The 18293-nt window shown below is 33.7% G+C and overlaps 1 long non-coding RNA gene across 1 annotated transcript in view; it reads right to left on the minus strand.

The window, feature by feature from the left end:
* The window catches only part of LOC106475295, a 20742-nt gene extending 3495 nt beyond the window's left edge, over positions 1-17247 (minus strand). The window contains exons 1-2 of the long non-coding RNA XR_001291800.2: positions 17036-17247; positions 9204-9300 (exon numbers count right to left, since the gene is read on the minus strand). This is a non-coding gene — a long non-coding RNA (uncharacterized LOC106475295). The remainder of the gene's footprint in view (positions 1-9203; positions 9301-17035) is intronic.
* Positions 17248-18293: the final 1046 nt, after the last annotated feature.

The following is an 18293-nucleotide window of genomic DNA, read 5'->3' on the forward strand; positions in this document are numbered from 1 at the left end:
AGGAGAGAAGTATGGTTTACCCCCGAGTAGTTAACTCCAAGGAAGAAAGGTCTCGTCAATGGAGAGGAAAGAAGTAATGTGGTGGAAGAAGATGGAAAAATCATCTAGAGAATAGGCTCTGGAACAACAGTAAACATAGTAAATAAGGAAGAGGGAACAAGACAGGAGAGAAATATGGTAAAAAAAGGCAATATAGCAAATGAAGCATGCACGAGATTGAGCAAAACTCCAACAAGATCACAGTCAGGCAAGAGACCAGGACGAGGAGGACAGAGGAAAGCAAAGAAATGAAACAGAAAGAAGAGGAAAGGGTAAGAAACACATTTTGGTACTGGGAAAGGAGAAAAGTCATGCACATGGCAACCCAATAACTAAGAAAGACTGAGACAGACAATCCTTCGATGAACAAGCTGGTAAGAAAAGAAGAAAAGTGGTGCACAGAATTATTACCTGGAGGAAATTAGTGGTAGAATGACCAATGTCAGAAAACCTGCCACCAATGATGACAGACAAATACAATGGGAAGATAAGTTGTAAAAAGCCCAGTTCAATGGGAGATGTATCAGTAATTTCTATGTGTGAGAGTGAAGAGAATATGATAAGGGGATAATGGTGGGAGGAAAAGGGTCTGATTAATGAGTGCATCAAGGCCAAGGCAGTCAAAGAGACACCAACAAGAGGGCCTAAGAAGGATTGTAGAGTGTAAATCCAAGGTCCAGACAAATAATGGAGAAAGTATAGAGAAACAGGTAAGACCAAGCCTGGTTAAGAAAAATGACAGTCATAAAAAGAGGAATAGAGTACTGTAAGAAAGTAAAGCCCAGAGTAGAGAAAGGTGGCAAAGTGTCTAAGAATGAAATGTCTAATCAAGAGTAAACCCCACCATCGACAGAACAAGGACTGGCCAAGAGAGGTGGCTCACCAACAAGAGGGAAGCTCCCAACAAATGATGTAAAATAGCACAGAAGTGTATTGTTAATGACCAAAAATAAAAAGGCCCTGGAACATAAGACACAAGGATGGTTGGAGATAGGAAAGGTCATGGAAACAATTGAATGGAGCATGACCAAGTAACTACCAGTAGAAATGGGAATGAAAACATGTCTGATACAGAAAGTCAAGCATATTGATGGGGAGTGAACACTAGTCCAATGTACAATGTGTAAGACCTGCCCCCACAAAAATGGACCTGAATACAAGAGAGAAGCATAAAAAAAGGGGATATCTTGGTTTGAGAGGTGGTTAGGGAATGTAGAAACTAGGACAGGCTTGGCCCAGCGAACGTGAAAATTTATTGAGGAGAGGCTCACAAAGAGGATAAAGGACCCCAAGAAAGAAACCCCAGAGTCCATAAAGTTGACTATAGGAGATACATGAGAGTATGCCCCAAATGAAGGAGAGATCCTAGAGAAGCCAGAGTTCCTAAAAGGAAAAGAACTTCTCACACAAGAAAAAAGAACAAAAAGTGTAAAACCTGTCATCGGAGCCTAGTTAACAGGCAAAGAAAATAGGCAGAATTCAGTTGAAATGAGAGAAGAAAATGTCCAAAAGTACCCAATACTGAATGGGTATGAGAAAAAAACCAGATCCCAAAACAAGTCTCACCCCCCTCCACAAATGAGCAGCTACTGTAAAAGAGGAAGGTAGGAGAAGAGGAATCATCCTTAAATTGGTTTACAAATATAAATAGTCAAAGAAAGGAATGCCAACCATGGGTCGTGAATATCACAAGCAAAGGCCCATTCAATAACAACAAATACAAGTGGCCAATGCTGAGGTAAAGGGAAAATGCAAAAAATGATGGATGGGACGGAGAAAACAAAGAGATGACAAGACAATAGAGATATGTAGGAAGGTGTCTGACACACTGACCGGGGCTGACCACATACCGGGTGAAAAATACCATAGATGAGGTCAGAGGGAGGGGAAAGGAAAATGAGAAAAAAAGATGAAGGGGAGCAATAAAAGAGACTAAGGTGTAGGAATGGAAAATGAATATTGGCAAAAAGTGAGACCAACAGCAGGTGAGGAAAAAGATACCCACAAAAATATATTAGTAGTAGAGGTAAGATAAGAAAAAGAGGATGGCTTGGAATCTAGAATGAAAGGGTGAGCAGGAGACTGATCTAGACAAGGAACATGAATGAAGAGCAAAGTTGACAAAGGAGAAAAAACCTGGGAACAGAACGAGGACAGAAATAGCATATTATCACACCAGGTCATCAAAGGGTAAAGAACATCAAAGAAGGCATCTGAGCAAAGAAAGGGAGCCAGATAAATATTATGTACACAAGAAGGGGGAAGGGGTACAGTAATAAGGAATGTAACCCAACCCAACAAATCGTGACACAGGGGGAAAAGTACGAAGAGATAGAGCAGAAGAAGCAGAACAGGCCAAACAAAGAAGGGAATGAACGTCCACAGAAGCTATCAGAAACACAAAAAAATTGTCACTGATAAAAAGGTTGGAAGTAGGAGAGGAAATATAGAAGGGAAGAGAGAAGATGACAAAAATAGGGAACTAGAAATGGAAAGAGAGTTAAGGGTCCTGATTCCCAAGCTGGTCAGATAAAAACCAATGACAGTATCAGGAAAAAGAATACATCTTGACAAAAATGGACACAGATATAGGGAAGGGAGTGGCAGGTATTTGTCATGATAAAGGAACAATTACAAAAATGAAACAGTATAAATTCTAATAACAAGGAAAGAGGAAAAGATAAACCCAAAGATTGTGAGTCATAAAGTGGTGAGAAAACAAAACAAAAATTAAGGACACAGGCAAAAGAGAATGAAAGGAACATACCCAAAAAATGAAATCCAGTAATAGATGGAAAGGTTAAGATTATTTATTGAATGGTAAAGTACTACCTAGAGCAAAGTAGGTGAAGAATGCAGTTTAACAGGTCATTCCCAATTAAAGAGAAAGCAATTTGGCCAACAAGACATAAGTAATCCACACATTGAACAATGGCTACTACAAACCTGACAGTTAACAGACCCCCAAAAGCCACAGCAGAAATAAGTCCTAAATGTGAACAATGTTCCACATCAGGACAAAGTATCAATCACCACCATCATTTAATAAGTCATGATAAAATATTAAAGCTTTTGAAAAAAAAAAAAAGTTAAAGAAAATGAAAATCAAAGTTTTGTTAATGAAGCAAACCTCATTAAATTGAATACATATGAGAAATTTAGACATGTCTGGTCAATAGAGTGCTGAGCAGAAGAATGAATATTCGTAAATGGAAGTGTCCTGTTGGTGGAGGGCTTTTGCTACATGATGACACCATCATCATGCAGTGGGACAAGTTCACTTGCAATCAAGTGAAATTAGGTGGGCATTTTCACAAGGCTAAACTGTGCGAGTTTTTGTTTAGGAATATTCTAACTTTTAGAAACTAACTGAAAATAATATGCTCATAACAACAAAAGCTTCAGCAAAAAACATTAAGTGTGTACTTGTAAGCAGCCTTTTATCTTAGGAAAAAAAACATTGCCAGGTTAAAGTGACCAATTAATAATTATTTCATTGGTCATCACACAAAAGAAAATGACAATTGCTTGGCACCTCTTTACTATCAACTCTTAATAAACCAATTAACATACATGTATGTATGTATGTATGTATGTATGGAGGAAAAAACTACACATGGAAAAAACCCTTTATTGTGCCAGCCCTATGTTTAATTAATCATCTGTTCACAGGCTCGGTAAAATTGGCAGACCCCACATCTATGAAGCTATACATAATAATGTTTACTACAGTTCTGAATTTACTGTGTGTCTTCACAATATTTGGCAAACTTTTAGTAATGTTACAAATCTGTCATGCACAAAAAAATTAGATTTGTTAATAATGTATTTCAACAAAAAATCTATCTGTGAATTTTCAAAGTCATTACTAAATCAGTCTGAGTTAACACGTTCACTGCCACTGGATGCATATGTAACAATACTGCCAACACATATGTTCATCAACTGAAACATTGAGGGAAATACATTTTATTGGAGTTGGCATGCATCAGAAGTCAGGTCTGCTATAACAGCACTTGCATGTGTGTAACCTCTCACAGAAAGTTTGCTTGCTTGTACATCTTTTTAAAATAAGGTCTATTCACTGTTCATACACTTGACCAAATTTGAACTTTACCTATATCCTGTCACCTGCTGACACCATTTCCATCATATTTAACCCCTATGTCTTTTGTCTTTGTAACAATATATAATGTAAACAATAAAGATGGCATTGCTTAGTACTGATCATACCTGAAGAAGACAGATGTTCTGTTGAAACATGAAGTACATTCCAAAATCAATAAAATGATTCCTTATGCTTATAAATCATTGTTTGCCTAATTATTATTATTGATATCTCAGCAAATAAAGAACATAGGAAGTTCAAATTCTTGTTTGTAATTATGTATAGTATATATATTTCTAATTGGTTAAAAACTCAAAGCAGACAATTTTTTATGTTTGAAAATTCTGAACTACAGAAATAGAGCTCAGACATGCCATATGACAAAGAAATATTAAGATTCAGAATTTTTTAAATATTTCTTTTTGAAATAAAGACAGATTTAATAACATATGTACTACGATAGCTGCCCCTCACAGAGGTTTTGCAACCAGTCAAACTGACTAATGGCTTCCATCTCTGGTGTTCACCTAGTTTTTGAAATAATCTAAGACCAGTATTTATCAGTTAATGAAAACACTGTGCATGATACCTATACAAATGATAAGTAAGCATTCTTATATGTGGCTCCCACAGGAATCATGACAATAGTTTCATAGGACAATGTTCTCTTTGACTAATGTTTCATGTTGCCTAGCCATAAGTTTGCACTTTATTCTTCCATGGAAGCAGCCTTTACTTGCTCTGAAGAATGGGCAAAATAAATAGTTCAACTCTGCAGAATCCTTAACAATGTATAGACAATGCTCAACACATGATCCAGTGCACCCATTTCCCTAGGGCAAAACTGTATCACAGAAAATTTCTATAGAAAATAAAATGTCATTTTTTCACACATTTTTTTAAAAATATTTCCAAGTTGAAATTTATTTAACAAAAAATTTCTGCTTAATTAATTTTATACATAAAGTTTTAATAATTGCAAATTTTGATTTTCTGTTTGTAAGTGACCTAAATTTGTTTCTGAGCATACAACTACAGGATTCATAGCCCCCAAGAGGAAAGTCAGTATAGTTTTAAATAAAATAATGTTAATTGAACCTTGCAACTTCAATACAAGTACAGTTTTATAGGTTTTAGCCAATCACTATACCTCAACGTCTGTTGCCATGGTGTGACGTAACTGCCTATATCTAAGCTTTCACAAATAATAAGCTAGTAGTTTAATCATATAATGAAGAATCTTTTACTGTTTTTGTTTCAGTTATGTGAAAACTTGTGTAGAGATTGAAACAAATTGATAAATACTTAGCTTAATGACATGTTGGTAGAAGATTTCTGTCATAATTACATTCTTAATTTTTGTTTTAAAGACTGGAAAAAGTTGCTTTATCATTTTATATACTATTACAGGAAAATAAATGCTTTTAAGACAAACAATTGTTTTAAGTATAAATAAAGTAGAAAACATTTTAAAGGGTATACTGATGATTTACATGGTGTGTTAAAACTTGTCAGATAATTAACCATATATTTTGTAAACTGATTTTAGTTAGTGTATTTTACTTAATTTGTGCTTAAAAGAACTGTTTTTCTTAATATCACTTGTAGGTAACAAAAAGTACTCCATAACTTAATCAAAACAAATGTTTTTCTTGAAACAAGATAAGGGGATTGCTAGGTTTAGTTAGATCATTTTGCACTCAACCATATCAAATTCATTTTGTCATCAAGGCCACTGTTTCTTAGGCCATGTTTACATAAAACCTTATCAGCTTAATGAACTGCTTGAATGGGCAAAGAAAATCACTGAAAAGAAATAACATATATGCATATATGTAAATAAATATAAAAGTTTCAAACATTTTGCTGGAGATGTGTGACTGATGCAATTAATTAATATAATTGATTACCTTTGAATATCAACTACATCCATTAGTGTCACATAAAATAATTAAAATCACAATTAAATGGATTAATGTCATGAATACAATCAGCTGATCAAAATAAGTGTTTCTGATTATTACTAATTTCAATAATTATAAATATCAAACTAATCAAAACATTAACATCATGATTTCTCTAAATAATCAACTAATCAAAATAAGTGTTTGTTTTCAATTATTATTATTTCAAATTATTCCAACAATAACTGATTAATGAGCCTGATGATTAATCAATAATCAAATTGCACTAATCATCCAGTTCTACATATTACATATATTAAAACAGTGGTTCTCAATCTTTTTGCATTCAGGACCCATTTGTTAACAACAATGGCCAGTCATGAAGCAATAAATAACTTTAGTGCAAAAAACATTTAGCTTAACAAATACTTACCATATAAATAAACTATTATTTACTTTCTGAGATCACAAGGATTTTTTTTTATTTTCAAAACAGTAAATTAATACAAATATCACACATAAAAATATTTTTTATTTTGGACTACTCATGAAAGCTACTTGACATTTATCTCAAGTTTCAAAGTTACAATGCAATAAAACAAACCATATAACATGTACATCAAATTGGCACACCTGTGTATTGAAGAGTTAAAGAGCTGCTTTAAAGAGATTATCTAATCACTATAATTACCTTTCTTTATGTTCAAGTAACAGTTGCCATCAACAACAAACCTTTTCTGTTGAACAAGACTTTGTTCACATAATTACTGGACAACAGGTGTTAGCAGCTTTGCCATAAAAAAACCAGGGTGAACAAGTTATGTGACAAACCATGAGCCCCCTTTTCTCCAAATCATAAAGACTGAACAAAATTGAAGTTAAAAAAAAACTTAGCAGATCACCTATAACCCATTATGTAGTTTTGCACTTAATAATAAAAAAACAACTGCAATATTACAATAACTTGAATAGTTGGAATAATGGAAAATAGTAATAACTGGAATCCCTAACTGATTGTTTTTGTGAGAATAGATTAAATCATAATTTTGAACAATTGACTGTTGAAATAATTAAAAACAGTAATAACCAGAAATATTAATTTTGATAAATCAATTTAACAGTAACTTTGGTTAGATGATTTCATTATTAGTTTATTACTTGCTGCTTACAGATAATTTATTAAATTGCCTAGCTCTAATTCTAGAGTAAACTTTAAACCTACTGATCAATAGAACAGCCTGGAAAGCAAAAAACAACCGTGTTGATACTATCTTTTGCAAAGCTATGTAAATTTCTAGTGTACAGAAACACCAAGGACAGCAAAGAATATATTGAAAATATGCATATTTGATGGCAGTCCACATCAGCAACTATGGATTTCATCAACACATGTAATAAAGTAGCTAAAGAAATAGGATACAAAATTTTAGGATTACATCCATAAATACTAAAACTAACACAGCTGTATAGTGTTCCAGACACAAAATAATTAGGATATGCCCAACAGCTGAGACTTATGGGTGTGACCTGTATTGCACTACAGGACATAATAACAATGAATAATTCTGAATCCTAATCCTAATTAAAAGCTTAAAAACTTATGTAACAATTGCAGATTGTAAGTCATTTCAGCTTATGTGCAGAAATTTCCAAGGATACTTATAAGTTGATATTTCAATACTTTCTGATATTAATAAGCAAGCCATAATAAAATTTGGAAAAAACTGTCACAAAATATTTGATGAAAATGTAATCTACTTCAAGCATCTCATGTTTCTGGAGAACTAGAATATTCCATCAGATAATTTGAATCTTACTTCAACCTACAAATTTCTGATGGTTTATAAATAAATAAGCAATGCAATACAAAAAATATATTATCTTTTCAATTAACTTATGAATTAAGATATGGAATTTTTTCTACAAATATTATCCTTTCAGTTTTATACCTTTGTTATGAATCATGATAATAAACATTTCAAGTTAAAAAATAGGATTAGCTTAAAGCTTCATTATTCTCCAATTGTATTTAACGAAAAAAAAGAACAAATATAAATTAAACCAAAGGGTCCCGTTGTTAGTTGAATTATGTGGAATGTCACCTAATTTACATGAATATTTGTAAGGAGCAAATTGCTATCAGTGCTTTGGCTAAACATCATAATACTAAAAATATGGAGAGAAATTATTTACATGATGAGTATACTTTAGTAACGTGAAAGTTCTCCAGTAATTAAAACTTGAATAAAAAACCCGGAACTTAATCAAGCAACCATACTGTAAAACTTGGCATCTACATATAGTCATTTTGTCTCTTGTGACTCTACATGCACAATAGGTCAATGGATCATTAGTTAACAATACTAAATCAAATACATTTAAAGCAGTTTTGTGCCTTTTGATTCTTGCATATTGAAAACCTATTACATATAACACCTCAAGAAAACAGACTTACTTTTAACATTAGCTGCTTGAACATCATGCTGTCTTCTATCCAAAAATTATTATATAATTATGTTGAATTAAAATGAAGTTGTAATACATACAAGTTCTTAGATCTTTTAAACTTGAAGAATTTCATATTTTCCTTAAACATGATATTTTTCTATGTTAATTTTTATTATATTTAGAATAATTAAAATTTAAAAACTGATTTAAAACTTTTTTATATTAATGTAATTTTATAATCATGCTAATTGTAACAGAAAATTTAAACTTTGTAGTTTTAATTAAAAAGAATCCAAAAGTCTTGCACATTTGTGAAACATTTAATTGTCACTATGATTGGTAATAATGAAAATTTCTCCAGGAACATTATTGTCATATCATGATTATTGTATTTATTACAATTTGGAACTTCTAAGATGGAGATCAGTGACTCAGTCAACTATGCTTTTCCATATTTAAAATTGTTGATCAGTGCATTCAGATTTTATATTACATCTGATTTCATTGATTTATTGGAAAATAATTAATGTAAAAAAATATCATGTATAAGGAAAATTTAGCTTCAAGTTTAAGAGATCTGAGGGCTTGTACGTATTACAACTTCATTTTAATTCAACATAATTATCTAATAATTATTTACATAGAAAATTGGTGAAATAGAAGGATATTACATATTATTGAAAAATTACAGACACTCCACTTACTTCTTGAAGGAATACAAAATCATAATCAGACACAGCAAGGTGAGATGCAATTGCAGCCATCCTCTTTGTTCTATCTCGACTAAATCCTACAATACCCCTGAAAAAAAAAGAACTGTAATATTTACCAAAACTTAACTAAATTTAAAGTAATATATCTGTATTTATCAATACTAATTCATACAAAAGCTTTTGAATGATAAAAAGTACTGGAGAAGCTCAAAATTACTTCATTACAGACTATCTAAGTTTGGTTAAGAGTGAGGGAATCTTAGATACTTTGTATAAGAATAATCTGGATTTAATCCAGAATAATAATATCACATGTAAAAATTTGTAAGTTGATACTACTAATAAACTATTTTTCTTCTGTTAAAACTTGATAATTATAGATAGAAATAGAGGCTTTAGTTGTGTTAGCAAATGAGATCTGTTGCACTGCTCATTAGTTAAATGTATGAAAATGTGAAGTTATTGGATTACACATACAAGAATGTTCAGAGAGGGAGAGAGATTTTTTTGAAGTTATTCAGTATAATTTTCTACACCAAATGGTCAGAGAGCCAAACAAGAAGAATGTAATTATAGATTTATTCTTAACCACTAATGAGGATATGATTACCAGATTTTAAGCGAGGCAAAGCACATTTGGAGAAAAGTGATCACTGCATAATCAGATTTGATGTTTTACTACATGTTGAGATAACAATAAACAAAATTTTATTTCAAAATTTTCAGAAAGCTGATTAAGATATGTTTGTGAAATTTTATAAAATAAGCCTTGTAGTTCAAGATAATCAATCCTCAAAAGAGAAAACCAATAAACAGGAATACCAAACATATCTGGCTCACTAAAGACAAAGAAGAAAATTAAGGGTAAATGCCATAACTTTCAGAAGTATAAATTGGGAAATATATGTAGACTGTAATAATGTAAAGAACTAAGAAAGCATGAATTTGGTTAACAGAAATTAAGAAATCCAAAACTGCTTATCAAAAACAGCTCCCTAATGATCTGAAACTAAACATAAAGAATTTTTAAGCTTGCTAAAGGAAAGAAATATATTAAATTATGGACTGAGCCTTTAGAAAATGCTAATAATAAGTTTTTTTAAGACTATGAGATTGATTTTTTAACTGTTTTCTTCTGTTCTTAAAAGAGAAGATAAAGCCATGTTCCTGATCCTGGGCATTCTTTGTAAAATAATGAAATTGATCTGAAGAACATATATTTTAATCCTTTGGTGGCAAGTAGAAAGATGGGGATTAGAAATACATAAGGTAAAAAAAGTCAAATTAGGGTTTTCCCAGGTTTTGAAGAAGGTCAAAGATCAAATATGGAAGCTTTTCTCTTTCATGGGTAGGGTATGTGGATAGACTAGTTAATTAGATTGTAAGATGGTTGGATGGGAGAAAGTGAACTGTTGTTAATGAAGTCCAGTCAAAGTGAACCCTTGTTACAAGTGAAGTGGCTCAGGGATCAGAGTTTGAGCCTTTCATTTTTCTTATTCACATTAATGATATTCGAAAGAGGCATAATTTACTGGTGACATTAAATTCAATTATTTCTAGCTCTTATGAGGATTTTCAAGTACTACAGAATAACTTGAATCAGTTGGTAATTGGACCAATACCTGGCAATTAACTAACTATATTTCATTCAAGTTAATGCATACAGATTACATTAATTTAAGTTTGATAAGAATCCTCTCAATAGAATGACAGAAGAAAAGTGTTTTGGCATAGTGGTGGATAAGTCACTCAAGCCATTTCAGCAGTGCACTTTTTTAGTATTAAAGGTGGATTAAAAATCTAAACAGGGAACCATCTCTCATACAAAGCACTCTTTAGAACTCACTTTGAATAATCTTTTCAGTTTTGATATCCTTAACTACGCAAGAAAATTGACTTATTGGAAAGCATTCAGAGAAAAGCTACAATGATAATCCCCGGGATAAAATAATTATATCACAGGAATAGATTAAGATCTCTAACTTTTTTTATTGATTAAAGAAGGTTAAATGGTGGTTACGAGGTTGGTCAAATCAACCGACCTCATAGAGTTAGGGTATAGAAAATAACAGGTAAAATATAAAGTTTTTCTGGAAAAAAAAACACTTGTTATTAAGGGCATATAAGGTTTTAGGGCATATGCAAATGATATTTCAAAATTTTCAGATGTAGAAAAGTATTTTTAATCTTATCACGAAAATTACTTTGCACTCATAAAGGGAAACAACATGCACTGTAAATTATAAATAGTTTTTCATTGAACATTAACATGCTCTTTTCCACTTGCAGAAGGTAAACATGTAGTGTACATTGTAAATAAAGTTTTTCCTTGATACTGAAGTGTTTTTTCCTTTTTTTTTGTTTGAATTTATTAAATTCTACCTATGGAACCCTTAAAAATCTCACTGGGATTTTTGAAAAAAAAAAAAGTTGAGAGTCAGAGACCCTTCATTGTGGGACCCTAGTGAGAGCCCCATGGAGAGACCAGTGCAAGTTTTACCTGGATGCGCTCTGTTCAGACATCACTCAAAGGAAAGCCCAGGGAGTTTACCACCCAATGGCAGAGCTCTATAGCGGCACACTTGTGGGAGACAGCATCTCATCTCAACCAGGGTATACTCTTTGTCCGGACAGTGGAGGGAAGGGAAATGAGCACCATGTGTCAGAGGGACAAGCAGAATGAGAACAAACTTCTGAACACTTGCACACAATAGATCCGCGAGACAAGATCTTTAGTGTGGTTGGGATGCGTTCAGACCTTACCGTGTGTGTCCACTTCAACTTCACTGAACAGACTCTATGGGACAGACTTCAGCTATAGAAGGAAGGCACTGTAGGTATACAATACAAAATTGTAAAGTGTGTACAAGAAGTACATATTTATTTTATGACTTATATAATGGAGAAAGCAACAGATTGAAATTTTATAAGAAAGCATGAGCAGTAACTAGTGAACCTCAAAACCAGACAGGGAATATGCAGACTTGGGGCCCATAGTAGGAGTAAGCTGAACGCAACATTCCAGTTGTGACCTCAGAGAGCAAGAATTCACAGCTCACAGACATGGTACATTGAGAAAACTTCAATAGCTAGATAAAATGCATGAAGAAATGAACCGATGTCACAAAAAAGCAGTTAACAGAATGAAGATGAAAGTCATTGGTGAAATACTCCTAGTGAAGAGTCTGGCATTACACACTATATGCTTTATATTAATTGTCTTGGGTGATTTTGCCAAAGATATTAGATAAGGGACAGAAATAAGTTCTGCAAGGACCAATAACAAAGTGGATTTTGGTTACAGTCTGATGGAATAGTCCACTTGTTGCTATAAAATCCCACTTGTACCAATCGAGTTAAAAGAACTACTTTTGAAAGTGGATCTGCTAAACTTCTTGAACAATTGCAGAAACAATAAAAACTGTATATATATAATTCTATGTTTCTGACTCTAAACGGCACTTCATTGACTTCTCTGCACTTTTGAAGTTGCTCCAGGAAATTGTTCTGACTCCAGAAGATAGAAGATGGCAGTAATCCTGAATGTACAAGAATTTCAACACACAAACTCCTTATAAGTATGCTATTTATGATCTAGTCTAAGTGTTTCACTTAAGGTTCAATAATGTATAATGCATAATGAGAGAAAAATATTAACTGTACTAAAGAAATAATAGATCTGAAAATGCTTAAAGTGGAATTACTTAAAAATATCTTTGAAGAATTGTTAGTACAGTTATAAAGATTATGACCAAGAGAAGTTGTTAATCAATAACTTAGCTAATGTTGTATCTATGTTACTGAATGTAATAGAAGGACTAATTAAATAACATCTAGACATTCAAAATAAAGAACTCAATGAGTTAGAAGTAGTGTTATCCCAAAACAGCCTTGAGAGTTTCAATATAAATGAACAACAGTGTATATATAAAGAAGTTATTTGATTTGTAATTAGTTGTCTCTGTGGAAGTTCTTTATTCCACACACAAACATCCACGAGTTGTTGGCTTGTGTGCTCCACTTGTGAAAGCACAACCCAAAATCCAAATAAATTTATTTGTAACAAGTGTAGAGTCTAACCCAACAACTAAGCCCACGGGTTGTCTATATGCCCATTATAGTTACAGAGAAGGGCATATCAGTTGGAATGACTTCTGGACATTGTATGTTCACCTCAACTCAATTGAACAGGGCACACTAATTATGTATGTAAGTATCACATAGTATGTATACTCACCTCAACTCTACTGAACACACTCCAGTTGCAGGAGGTGGGCATTTTAGTTAAGTAGTATGGTTATGTATATTAAGTGCTCACCTCAACTCACCTGTACATAAACTAGCTGCAAAAGGAGAGCACATCAGGTATATTATGGTGTCTGTACATTGTGTGCACACCCCTACCTTACTGAACAGGTTCAGGTTACAAGAGTAGGGCACCAGTGGTACAAGTTATAGTTCAGATAGATGACCTGCACTACACTGACAGCATCACCACTTCCCCACTTCTCACTGTATTGTGCTAAGCCCAACTGGTGAGGATTCTCTATGATCCACCACCCCAGTGGCTAGGACATCCCATGCTCCACTCAACATAGGGGGGAGGGGAGACACTGAAAAGTGCCCAGATCACCATCAGGCCTCCAACAGAAAGGTCTTTTACTGGAGACATGATAATGGTGACTGCAAAACCATATTTTTAAAGGCCAGCAAACACAAGTAAAAAAATGGGTGCTGGCTTTTCCCATGACAGTCCACAAGATGGTACACTCTGGATCGAACAAACTGAGTAAATATATATATATATATATATATACCACAAAGATACATTAAATGGTCTTTCATAACACCCCATCTCACAGTGGGCAGTGATACAGCCAGGGTGGATGGTCTGAGCACTTTCTATTATCCTGGTGCAATGTGGATTTTGGGTAAATATACCATCCAAATCAACACCAACCACCTGGTGGGATCCAAGAAAATGAAAAATGTACTTACTTATCTAGAAATTGTCAGTTGAGTGAAGAATAGTGATCAGAGGAAGATGAAAACCCACAGGAGATGAAACAACCAGATGATGAAGATAATGGGAGTAGAAGGTGTTAGGCATAGTCCACATGCCAGCCTGGAGTATTTTGTCCAATGTCCAGTGAAATGATCAAGAAGAAAATGGGTAAGGTGATGAATTTGATGTGAAGAAATGTAGAATAGCCTGTGAACATCCATATCCAAGGATGCATACACCAATCAGAAAAGATGATGGATCCATCCAGTAAGGGTAGGATGAGAGAAGTCTTTGGAAGAAAAGGGGTCCCAGGGTATGAAGAAACAATGTCAGGGGCCCAGATTTGGAGTTACATGATAAGTAACATCAAACAGCCCAAAATGGACACAGTAGCTAGTCTTGGTCTGAACAACTGTAGAGATGAAAGATAGAAGGAAGGGAAATAGGAGTGAAAGTGCAGTCATTTTCCCAAGCAGTTGAGGTCTTAGGAAGGAAAGACAAATCTGGATAGAGGATGACACAAGTACAATGGACCAATTACAATAGACACGCCACTTACATTGATACAAAGACAACGTGGAAGAATAACATTAATGAGACAAGAGAAAGGCTATACGATTGAAGAGTTTGGTTCAACAGAATGAAGAAATCCCATACATTAGGGTGGAAGAACGATATCTCTCGAAAAAAGTGATGTGTGAGGTTGAAGCAAGAGAGAGGGGACAATGGGCAGATAAAGAGGGGGTCTGGTTGCTTAGCATAGAAGCAGATGACACCAAGGTTGAGCCAGCTACAGAAGAGCCACCAGGAGGACCCAACACGGGGTGTCACAAATCAAGATGAAGACTCCAGGTAGGAGAAGAGGAGGATAAGCATAAAGTAAAGAATAACACCTGTCCTGACTGAGAGCACTGACAGCCAGAGTTGAAGGATGGGGATTAGAGAACAAAAGAGACTAAGCTTGGAATTTAAAGGGGTGGAAAAAGTGTTTATGAGGGGTATGCTCCACTGAGAGCAAACCCAATGAAAAAATCTGCAAGTGGAAAGACTGTTCCATTGGGAGAGTTAGGTCCAACAGAAGAGGTGGTCCTCAACAAGGTTCATAGCTCCTGTCACATGACAGGCAATCATACAAATACGACAAGAATAGACGAAGAAAAGTAGATCCAAAGTCTGAAAACAAAGGGTCAGAGAACAGGTGCCCCTTTGGTGGTTGGTGTGTGAAACAGCTGTGGAATTGTTTGAATGTACCATGACCAAATGATCCACCAGAAAGTGTAGGAAACAGGAACATGCCTGACGGACAAGTAATTTGAGCATGTTGAGGTGAAGTGAGTCCTAGTCATGTATCCAAAGGCCCAATGTCATATGATCATTCCAATCAAGATGTTTTATCTTCTAACAAGGTGACTGAATTGTAGAATGAGTTGTTGTTGCCAGTACTAGAGGCCAACACTTTACAGCAATTTAAAAGTGAATAGAAAGTTTTCTGAAAAGTAAACAGTGGATTTAAATTTTTACTTTTCAGCCTTTAAAGACCAAATAATCCATTGTTGTCCAACCTTTATGTTATGTAAATATTTGTATAATAAAAAATGCACTATTTTTTTAATTTGTTACAAGTAATAATCTACAACCATGAGATGGCAGCCAAAGTTACCCAAATATTTTTGTACAGAACCTAAAGTTTTAAAACACTACAGTAAATTCAAACTGATCCTTAACTATCTAATTTTAATTGTTAGCTTACTAGTAGATGTTATGCTGCTGTACTGACAATGATACATGTAAAAAGTACCATATTATTGACACTATAAAGACAAAGTAAAGTAACTCTAAATTTTAAGACCCTCTTACGAGCCTTAACAATAGCATAACATTTGGCATTAGGTAAAGTGCCGAACTCTTATTTCCGCTGACTGGCAGAATGGTGTTCAGAACCAAACCAAAAGCTTTCCATAAATAGTTAAAAAGTGGTACATTGAACTTCTAAAACATAGCATTTAGAATGAAGCTACAAAAAATATAATACTTTGCTGGGCTGAACTTCTATGATATCATTATTAACTCCTTAGTAATTTAAAGTATACTCTTTTGTTTTAAAACTTTTTATGCTAAATCAATGACATTTAGTGATCTTCACAAATGTGTTTTTATTTGTAACACAAAGAGGCCATAATAGGTAATGCAGTTTGAAAGATTGAGTAATGAATATCAATTATTACAGTATTACAGACTGTTTGTGTCAAGAAGTGTTATATCCCAAGAGATAGGGCATCTAATTACCTCAACAAATGTGTTTTGATTTGTGATGCACAAAGTCCATAACACTAATAGGTTAACACCATTCAGTGGAACTTAGCATTCCGAATTTTACCTAGTGCCATAACATTTTAACCTAAGAACAAGGAACCTGTTCTGATCCATCAGTCATTCAATGGTGCCCCATCTACTATTAAGTATTATTATTATATTTATATTAAACTATTATAATAATACGAAAAATAAGAGTAACCTCAAAGTCAGCCCTTATCATTCATATATTTATCAAGTCTTCCCTTAGAACTCCATCAAATGTACTTAGTAACTATTCAAGATTAGTTGTATTTATACTCGTATAGTTATAGTTGTAGAAACAAAAATTTTCGTTTCACGATAACATAAGTTTAAATGGTGTCATTAATGCCAATTATACAATTAATGTTTAATTAAAACATGTAATGTGCCATAGACTTATATCATTATATTTATATTATATAAACTTATCATTTGTGTTAAGTATTTACATAATATTACTAATTATTACTATTAGTATTACCAGCAATTCAACGTTAAGATCTTCAGTTCTGTTTCCATCTTCATGGCGGAGACTGAGATTTTACAGTATTACAAACCTATTAGAATTATAATTGTTAGTAATGATTTGACCAAAGTTGCAGTACATCGGTTTATCTCCTCTCTTTTTCGAAAAGCATTAAACTAGAAAATCACCGATAACACAAATAAATATACAACCCCGGCTGATAAGACTCTGTGATGAGAATATCAAACATGGCCCCCTATCGTCCTCAAAATTAAAGTATAAGATCGAGGTAATTTGCACATTCAACTATAATATCAAATCACTTTGAAGAAAATGGTATATTTAAGAATAAATTCCAGCGTGTTTACAAACATCAATTCAACTTTTCAAAATATATAAAAGTATTTCAAAACATCGAAGATGATGAATAAATAATATTACAAAATATTCTAGTAAAATTTAGTTGTCACAACAATACAAGAGCAGCAGTAGAAACAACAACAACATATAACGACATATAGCTCAAACAGATGTTTAAAAGTACATGTGAAGATGGAAATAAATAAGAAAAGTACAGAAAGGGAAGATACAGTTTAAAAGCATGACCAAATGCAGTCTATGAAGCTTAATCCAATCTAGTTTCTACCAAAATAAAGTAGTCTGATAGGTAGGGGTAAAAATATTGTGCATTTAGTTTGGAACGGTTTGAAGCGTTTGCTAATGATTATTGTGAGTGAAAGAAAGGAAGAATGTATAATCCTATATTAACCACACTATATCTGCTATATCTTGTATCGACGAGGCTTTTCGTCCGGTAACAAGGTTTATCAGACTGGCTAGGATACGATAAACGCAGCAGTGATTGAGACGTTATTCATATTGTTACGTCTCCGTTTGTTAATTAACTTTCCGTAACTTCGTTCCGACGAAACTTTAGCGACACAAGTCCTTGCTTAATAAAACTGGTTTATTCTTTCTGAATATAACTTCACGATACACTTGATTTCAACATTCGCGATAAAACAAACGCTATAACGAACGTTAACTTCATCAATACTTTCTCACTGCAGATCAATTACTCACTACCTACAGACATTGTCACGTCACGCCATGACCATCTTATATATACCAGACCACCCCCAATCTAGTAAATGCTAGAGCACTCACGAAGGAACGGGATAGTTCTAGAAAGCAGGTGGCGTGACAATAGTCACGTGATCTCGCTGACGCAACACTGCCCCCTCCTTAGTATTGTTCGTCCCGAACAATAGCC

This window comes from Limulus polyphemus, unplaced genomic scaffold (assembly GCF_000517525.1).
Source record: "Limulus polyphemus unplaced genomic scaffold, Limulus_polyphemus-2.1.2 Scaffold8366, whole genome shotgun sequence".
Taxonomy (NCBI): Eukaryota; Metazoa; Arthropoda; class Merostomata; order Xiphosura; family Limulidae; genus Limulus; species Limulus polyphemus.